Source organism: Macaca fascicularis, chromosome 20 (genome assembly GCF_037993035.2).
Source record: "Macaca fascicularis isolate 582-1 chromosome 20, T2T-MFA8v1.1".
NCBI lineage: Eukaryota > Metazoa > Chordata > Mammalia > Primates > Cercopithecidae > Macaca > Macaca fascicularis.
This window is the reverse complement of record NC_088394.1, coordinates 29,335,249-29,345,054: the sequence shown is the minus strand read 5'-3', so window position 1 is coordinate 29,345,054 and position 9,806 is coordinate 29,335,249.

Sequence of the window (9,806 nt, the reverse complement as noted above, 5' to 3'; positions counted from 1 at the left end):
ACCAAGGCAATGTCTTAATCGTATCATGGTGTCAACCCACAACTCGTTCCCAATTTTATCAAGTCTCTCAAATATTCCCACTCAGAGGGTCCCTGATAGAATAGCATTTTAACTCCAAGTTTTTTCTGATAACAGGTTATTTCTGGCCAGACAAGGTGACTCATGCCTGTAATCCGAACATTTTGGGAGGCCGAGGTGGGAGGTTCACCTGAGGTCAGGAGTTCGAGTCCAGCCTGGCCAACAGGGCCAAACCCCGTCTCTACTAAAAATACAAAATTAGCCGGGTGTGGTGGTGCATGCCTGTAATCCCGGCTACTGGGGAGGCTGAGGCAGGAAAATCACTTGAACCTGGGAGGTGGAGGTTCCAGTAAGCCAAGATCGTGCCGTTGCACTGTAGCCTGGGCAACAAGAGCCAAACTCCATCTCAAAAAAAAAGAAAAAAAAAGTTATTTATTCCAAGCAGATATGCAACAACATAGTGACTTAGCAAGACAATGTTATGGAATAGGGAATAGGGTTGCCAGGTTTAGCAAAAAATTTTATTTTACTCCTTTTTTTTTTTTTTTGTACAAACGGGGTCTATGTTATGTTGCCCAGGCTGGTCTCGAACTCCTAGACTGAAGTAAGCCTCCTATCTCAGCCTCCTGAAGTGCTGGGATGATGGGCATGAGCTACCACTCCCAACCAGATTTAGCGAATAAAACAAGTGCCCAATTAAATCTGAATTTCAGATAAACACAAAATTTTTTTTTTAAAGACAGGGTCTTGCTCTGTTACCCAAGCTGGAATGCAATGGTGCAATCATAGCTCAGTGAACTGTCGAACTCCTGATCTCAAGTGATCCTCCTGCCTCAGCCTCCCAGACTGCTGGGATTACAGACGTGAGCCCTGTGCCTATCTGAAACACAATTTTTTTTTTTTGAGATAGGGTCTGGTTCTGTCGCCCATGCAGGAGTGCAGTGGCACAGCTCACTGCAACCTCTGCCTCCTGGGCTCAAGCCATACTCCCACCTCAGCCTCCCAAGTAGCTCCCACGTGCACACCACCACATCCAGCTAATTTTTTAAAAAATTTTTTGTAGAGATGGGGTCTCACTATATTGCCCAGGCTGGTCTCAAACTCCTGAGCTCAAGCAGTCTACCTGCCTCAACCTCCCAAAGTGCTGGGATTACAGGTGTGAGCCACTGCACTTGGCCCTACAAATAATTTTCAATATAACTCAAATATTTCCTGAGACCTATAGTAAAAAAAAAAAAAAAAAAATCATTGTTTATCTCAAATTCAGACTGAGCTAAGTATTTTCTATTTTATCAGGTACTCCGAAAGGAGTGACACATGCTTTAAGAGTTTTAGACACCAGCCGGGCGTGGTGGCTCACGCCTGTAATCCCAGCACTTTAGGAGGCCGAGGTGGACAGATCACCCGAGGTCAGGAGTTGGAGACCAGCCTGCCCAACATGGCGAAACCCCATCTCTACTAAAAATACACAAACATTAACCGGGCATGGTGGCACCTGTAATCCTAGCTATTCGGGAGGCTGAAGCAGGAGAATCACTTGAACCCGGGAGGCAGAGTTTGCAGTAAGCCAAGATCACGACACTGCACTCCAGCCTGGGAGACAAAAGTGAAATTCCGTCTCAAAAAAAAAAAAAGGAGTTTTACAAACCAAAATGTTTGCAGTGGCTGCACTCACGCCTGTAATCCCAACACTTTAAGAGACTGAGACGGGTGGATCACTTGAGGTCAGGAGTTCAAGACCAGCCTGGCCAATGTGATGAAACCCTGTGTCTACTAAAAATACAAAAATTAGCTGGGCATGATGGTGGGTGCCTGTAATTCCAGCTACTTGGGAGGCTGAGACAGGAGAATCACTTGAACCCAGGAGGCAGAGGCTGCAGTGAGTGGAGATGGCACCACTGCACTCCAGCCTGAGCAACAGAGTGAGACTCTGTCTCAAATAAAAAATGAAAATAAAATTCAGCTTTCTCTGTCATGGCACCCATTCTGGTGTGCATGAGGACAGACAGCCCAGATTATTTTTCGAGGAGACATGTGGCCCTGCCCACAGTATCTTCCACAGAACAGCCCTGACCAGAAGTGGAGTGACTCCCAGATTCTGGCTTCCTCTTTTCACAGTGAGATGCCGCGCTGCTGGGCTTCCCTGGTGTGGAGCGCATGTGGCTGTGTGCTTGATCTGTGAAACAGTCTTCTGCTCCCTCTGGTCAGCACCTTTGGAAAGTTTGGTGACAGCAACAATACTATCAAGGATTATCTGAAGAATGCCTTTTTTTCTATGTCAGTGATAACTAGCCATTTTAGTGACAAAGCCAATTCAGAACAAAGTAACCTGATACCAAAATAATTTAAAAGACATGATCTCTTTCATCAGGAAATGTAATATCAACATCTTTGGTTAAGCATGCTTTTCTTGTTTTTCCAAATGCTGAAGGGTTTCATTATTTTAGCTAAGCTTTCAAAAACGACATTACACACATGGCCTGGTGTTATCTAATGTAAAGCTGCACCTTTTCCCAACGTTTTTGGTCCAGGAAAGCATTTTTGGAGCTAGTTCGTTTGTTTTTTTCTTAATTGACCCTGGAATCCATGAAATCCATTTATTTGCAAAGTGTGTTTTGTCTCTTTTTATTTCTTTTTACTCATGTGGAATAGCCATATAGTTCTTTTTATCTTTCTTTCTTCTTCTTTTTTTTTTTCTTGGAGACAGAGTCTCGCTCTGTCACCCAGGCTGGAGTGCAGTGGTGCAATCATAGCTCATTGCTGCCTCAACCTCCTGGGTTTAAGTGAGCCTTCTACCTCAGCCTCCTGAGTAGCTGGGACTACAGGTGCATGCCACCATGCCTGGCTAATTTTTATTTTATTTTATTTTATTTTAGGGACGGAGTTTCACTCTTGTTTTCCAGGCTGGAGTGTAATGGCACGATCTCAGCTCACTGCAACCTCTGCCTCCCGGGTTCAAGCGATTCTCCTGTCTCAGCCTCCCAGGTAGCTGGGATTATAGTCATGCACCACCATGCCCAGTTAATTTAGTATTTTTTTTTTAGTAGCGACAGGGTTTCACTGTGTTGGTTAGGCTGGTCTTGAACTCCCAACCTCAGGTGATATACCTACCTTGGCCTCCCAAAGCACTGGGATTGCAGGTGTAAACTTTTTTTTTTTTTTTTTTTTTTTTTTGGAGAGATGGGGTCTCATTATGCTGTCCAAGCTAGTCTCAAACTCCTGGGCTCAAGAGCTCCTCCCACCTCAGCTTCTCTAGCTAAGTTCATAAGGAGTCCTGATCTTAAGTGTACAGCTCAGTGAAACTCTGCATGTGTATATACCTGTGAAACAACCACTATTCTGATTCCTTTTTTTTTTTTTTTTGAGACGGAGTCTTGCTCTGTCGCCCAGGCTGGAGTGCCGTGGCCGGATCTCAGCTCACTGCGAGCTCCGCCTCCCGGGTTTACACCATTCTCCTGCCTCAGCCTCCTGAGTAGCTGGGACTACAGGCGCCTGCCACCTCGCCCGGCTAGTTTTTTGTATTTTTTAGTAGAGACGGGGTTTCACCATGTTAGCCAGGATGGTCTCGATCTCCTGACCTCGTGATCCGCCCATCTCAGCCTCCCAAAGTGCTGGGATTACGGGCTTGAGCCACCACGCCCGGCCTTTTTTTTTTTTTTAAGACGGAATCTTGCTCCGTCACCCAGGCTGGAGTGCAGTGGCGCGATCTCAGCTCACTGCAACTCCGCTTCCCAAGTTCAAGCAATTCTCCTGCTTCAGCCTCCTGAGTAGCTGGGATTACAGGCGTGTGCCACCACCACACCCAGATAATTTTTGTATTTTAGTAGAGACAGGGTTTCGCCATGTTGGCCAGGCTGGTCTTGAACTCCTGACCTCAAGTGATCTGCCTGCCTTGGCCTCCCACAGTGCTGGGATTACAGGCATGAGCCACCGCGTCCGGCCACTATTCTGACTTCTACCACTGGGCATTAGTTATGCTTGTTCCTAAATTGCATATAATTGGAATCATGCAGTATGACACATATTTGTTGAAAAAAATCTGTAAGATTCATCCATGTTGTTGCACATATCAGTAATTCATTCTTTTGTATTGCTGCACAGTATTTCATTGTATGATATGCCACAATTTATCAATCTTCCTGGGGCCGGACATTTATGTTCTGGATCTTGGTTCTTGTGTCTAGACCTTCTATGAGTGCCATGCTCTGCATATGCCTTATGGCATCCTCATTTCTCTTAGGTCTATACCTAGAATCTTGATTGTTGGGTCAAAATACAGGCACATGTTTAGCTTTCGTCTATTCTGCCGGTTATCTTTTTTAAATTCTTATTTTTAGGAATAGAGATGAGTTTTCACTATGTTTTCCAGGCTGGTCTCAAGCTCCTGAGCTCAAGTGATCCTCTTGCCTCAACCTCTCAAAGTGCTGGGATTACAAGGCGTGAGCCACTGCACCTGGTCTTTTTTTTTCTTTCTTTCTTTCTTTTTGAGACATAGTCTCACTCTGTTGCCCAGGCTGGAGTGCAGTGGTGTGATCTCAGCTGACTGCAACCTCCACCTCCCAGGTTCAAGCGATTCTCCTGCCTCAGTCTCCTGAGTAGCTGGGATTACAGGCACACACCACCATGCCGGGCTAATTTTTTGTATTTTTAGTAGAGACGGGGTTTCACTATGTTGGCCAGGCTGGTCTCGAACTCCTGATCTTGTGATCCACCTGCCTCAACCTCCCAAAGTGCTGGGATTACAGGCGTGAGCCACCACGCCCGGCATAACTTTTTTTTTTTTTTTTTTTTTTTTGAGACGGAGTCTCTGCCGCCCGGGCTGGAGTGCAGTGGCCAGATCTCAGCTCACTGCAAGCTCCGCCTCCCGGGTTCACGCCATTCTCCTGCCTCAGCCTCCCAAGTAGCTGGGACTACAGGCGCCCGCCACCTCGCCCAGCTAGTTTTTTGTATTTTTTAGTAGAGACGGGGTTTCACTGTGTTAGCCAGGATGGTCTCGATCTCCTGACCTCGTGATCCGCCCGTCTCGGCCTCCCAAAGTGCTGGGATTACAGGCTTGAGCCACCGCGCCCGGCCATAACTTTTGTATTTTTAGTACAGACGGGGTTTCACTGTGTTGGTCAGGCTGGTCTCGAACTCCTGACCTCAAGTGATCTGCCCACCCTGGCCTCCCAAAGTGCTGGGATGGATTACAGATGTGAGCCACCATACCCGGCCCGGTGCCAGACTTCTAATCTTTAAAATTGTAATAAAATAAGTTGGTATTGTTTTAATCCACTAAGTGTATGGGAATTTGTTACATCAGCAATGGAAAACTAATATACTAGTTCACCTATCATTTCCCCTTCCACTAGTGAGACCAGTAGAGAACTGCATATGTATCGCCTCTCTTACCCAGGGGCACCACCGCATATCCTTATTTTATTAACTGTGGTTTGTTTATGGTGTCATAGGCTGAAATTAAGCAGCACTACAAAAATCAACCTTGGGCATGGTGACACATGCCTGGAGTCCCAGCTACTCAGGAGACTGACGTGGGAGGATCGATTGAGCCCAGGAGCTTGAGGCTGCAGTGAGCTTTGACCAGACCATTGCACTCCAGCCGGGGTGACACAGCAGAACTGTCTAAATAAATAAATAAATAAATAAATAAATAAATAAAATTGCCCTTAGCACCAGCTTGCATAGGGAAAAAAGAAGAAAAGAGAATTTTGTAGTCAGGCATGGCGGCTCACATCTGTAGTCTCAGCTACCAAAAAGGCTGAAGTAGAAGGATCACTTGAGCCCAGGAGCTCCAGGCTGCAGTGAGCTATGACCAGTGAGCACTCCAGCCCGGGCTACAGAGCAAGACTCCATCTCTAAAAAAAAAAAAAAAGGCTAGGCATGCTGGCTCACACTTGTAATCCCAGCACTTTGGGAGGCCAAGGCACGCACATCACCTTAGGTCAGGAATTTGAGACCAGTCTGGCCAACATGGTGGAACCCCATCTTCACCAAAAATACAAAATTAGCAGGGCATGGTGGTGGGCTCCCATAATCCCAGCTATTTGGAAGGCTGAAGCAGGAGAATCACTTGAACCCCGGAGGCAGAGGTTGCAGTGAGCCGAGATTATGCCATTGCACTCCAACCTGGGCAAAAAGAGCGAAACTTCATCTAAAAAAAAAAAAAAAAAAAAAAGCTCATGAAACTGTTTGCTGTTTTTGACATGATGTTGTTAAGAAAGATTTTATTATACCCAAGTAAAGAGACATGATCTCCCAATGTATGTTACCCAGACTGGACTTGAACTCCTGGGCCCAAATGATCCCCTCACCTCAGCCTCCAGAGTAGCAGGGACTACAGGCATGCACTGGCACATCTGGCTCCAAGGAGAAATTTATTTTCTGTCCTTGAACCTGGAAGAGAGAGACTCCTGCATGAGTTTCCCTCCTTATCTTGGCTGCTAGTTGCAATCAACGGCATCTTAGAGTGGTGAAACCATCAGAATCACCTGGGCAGCTTTTGCAAACTGCACTTGCTCCTCCAGAAATTCCAATCTGTCTCCCTACAGGAAAATGTTCTCCTTCCTCCCACAAGATCCATTGCTTTGGCAAGCCTCTGTGCTATTTTATTTATTTATTTATTTATTTATTTATTTATTTATTTAATATTTGAGACAGAGTTTTGCTCTTGTTTCCCAGGCTGGAGTGTAATGGTGCAACCTCAGCTCACTGCAACCTCCGCCTCCCGGGTTCAAGTGATTCTCCTGCCTCAGCCTCCCAAGTGGCTGGGATTAGAGGCACCCACCACCACACTTGGCTAATTTTTTGTACTTTTAGTAGAGACGGGGTTTCACTCCCAGGCGGGAGCCACCGTGCCTGGCTAACGTCTGTGCTATTTGAGAGCAAGTCCTACTACTCATGTCTGTTGGGTTGGGGAAAGGGTTAAGAATCATTATCTTGCCTGGGTGCAGTGGCTCATGCCTGTAGTCCCAGCACTTTGGGAGGCCGAGGCAGGCAGATCATCTGAGGTCAGGAGTTCGAGACCAGCCTGACCAACATGGAGAAACCCCTGGGCAACTGGGACTACAGGTGCATACCACTACACACAGGATCGTGTTATGCTGCCCAGGTTGGTCTAGAACTCCTGGCCTCCAGCAATTCTCCCATGTTGGCCTCCCAAAGTGCCAGTACAGGCTTGGGCCACTGCACCTGGCCCAAAAATTTTATATATTTATTTATTTTGAGACAGAGTCTCGGTCTATCGCCCAGCCTAGAGTGCAGTGGTGCCATTTCAGCTCACTACAACCTCCGCCTCCTGGGTTCAAGCCATTCTCCTGTCTCAGCCTCCCGAGTAGCTGGGATTACAGGCACCTGCCACCACGCCCGGCTAATTTTTTTGAGTAGAGATATAGGGTTTCACCACGTTGGCCAGGCTGCTGGTCTTGAACTCCTGACCTCAGGATCTACCTGCCTCGGCCTCCCAAAGTGCTGGGATTACTGGCGTGAACCACCGCACCCAGCTCCAAAATGTTTATTAACCGCTAAATTGGAGCAAGCAATGTATCAGTGAGGGTCTCCAGGGCATGCATGTTTTGCGTTAATGACACCTGCACTCTCTTCTTTCCTACCTTTGCCCATTACCTCATTTTTCTGAGTTTTTGTCAAACGATAGGTTCTTTATCCTTTGAAGGGCAAATAGCTACTCAAGCAGCAAGTTAAACAAATGGCTGAGGAGGCTCTGATTGTTAAGAAGTCTGAAGTGAAGACTCAATTTACCTCCATCGTTTCCTGTGGACGGGTGAAGGCTAGCAGGTTTATCAATTGAGTCCAGTCCATTGTTGGGTGGCTGAATTTGCATTTTCCCTCTTCCTGCTCACTTCTCATTTTCCCTCACTCTTGCCACCCTGGATTGCACCTCCCAATTAAGCATAAGCATACAGGCTTTGCCTAGGCCTGTTTTCTAGGGCAACTGGACTCATAGACCAATATTATTATTAGCTGGTATTATCGATAAGAAGATAGATATACATGTGTGGATATTCCCAGGTTGACCCTGCATTTCTACTGTCCACCCTGATTTGTTCCCCAGGAGTGACCTTTATGGACCATACAATGGGCTCCCTTGCACTGTGGCCTCTGGGAGGTTTCAGACAATGAGAGGAGCCAGTGGGTGATCAGAGGATGGGAGGATCCCAGCACATTTGGAAGGCTGAGGCAGCAAGATCGCTTGAGACAGGACTTTGAGACCAGCCGGGGCAACACAACAAGACCCCATCTCTACAAAAATAAAAAACATTAGCTGGGTGGGCATGGTGGTGCATGCCTGTAGCCCCAGCTTCTCAGGCGGCTGAGGCCAGAGGATCGCTTAAGCCCAGGAATTCGAGGTTACAGTGATCTATAATCACAGCACTGCACTCCAGCGTGGGTGACAGAGTGAGACCGTGTCTCTAAAACTTTTTTAATTGGTTTGATTAAAAATAGAGAGGAGGGCCGGGCGCGGTGGCTCAAGCCTGTAATCCCTGCACTTTGGGAGGCCGAGATGGGCGGATCACGAGGTCAGGAGATCGAGACCATCCTGGCTAACACGGTGAAACCCCGTCTCTACTAAAAAATACAAAAATAAAAAACCAGCCGGGCGAGGTGGCGGGCGCCTGTAGTCCCAGCTACTCGGGAGGCTGAGGCAGGAGAATGGCGAGAACCCGGGAGGCGGAGCTTTCAGTGAACTGAGATCCGGCCACTACACTCCAGCCCGGGCAACAGAGCGAGACTCCGTCTCAAAAAAAAAAAAAAAAAAAAAAAAAATAGAGAGGATGAGAGGAGAGATGGGGATTTTTCTTTCCCAGCTCCCTCTCTGCTGGTAAAGGCTGCATTTCTCTACTAAAGGCCATGGCTCCTAACAGCTATCTGTTCCACAGCTGCAGCTCTTGCTGGATTCCAGTAACTGCCTCTCTCTGCCTCTTCAGGCCAGCAGGTAGCAAGGGCTCTCCATTATTGCTGGCCCCAGGGTGCGTTACCATCCCTCTTTGGTTTCCTTTTTTGTTGTTGTTGAGATGGAATTTTGCTCTTGTCACCCAGGCTAGAGTGCAACAGCACGATCTTGGCTCACTGCAACCTCCACCTCCTGGGTTCAAGCGATTCTCCTGCCTCAGCCTCCCTAATAGATGGGATTACAGGTGAGTTCTACCACACCCGGCTAATTTTTGTGTTTTTAGTATAGATGGGGCTTTGCCAAGTTAGCCAGGCTGGTCTTGAACTCCTGACCTCAGGTGCTCTGCCCGCCTCGGCCTCCCAAAGTGCTGGGATTACAGCCATGAGCCACCTGGCCTCTTTGGTTTCCTTTGACCCTGCCTACACCTCTATAGTTTCTTCCTTAAACTCTTTTCAACTCCTCTTTGAAGAGTCATATGTTTCTTTCCTCTTTTTCTTCTTGTTTTTCTTATTTTTGTGGTCGTTGTTGTTGTTCAGACAGGGTCACGCTTTGTCACCCAGGCTGGAGTGCAGTGGCACAATCATAGCTCACTGCAACCTCGGCCTCCCAGGCTCAGGCAAGCCTCCCACCTCATCTTCCAAGTAGCTGGGATACAGGTGTGCACCACCAAGCCCTGCCGTTCATAATTTTTGTATTTTTTAGTTTTTTGTAGAGATGGGATCTTGCTATGTTGCCCACGCTGGTCTTGAACTCCTAGCCTCAAGTAATCCTCCCACCTCAGTCTCCCAGAGTGTTAGGATCACAGGAGTGAGCCACCGTGCTCGGCCAAGTCATACGTCCCTTAAATGGGCTCTTACTGATACACACCAAGAGGTTGGGT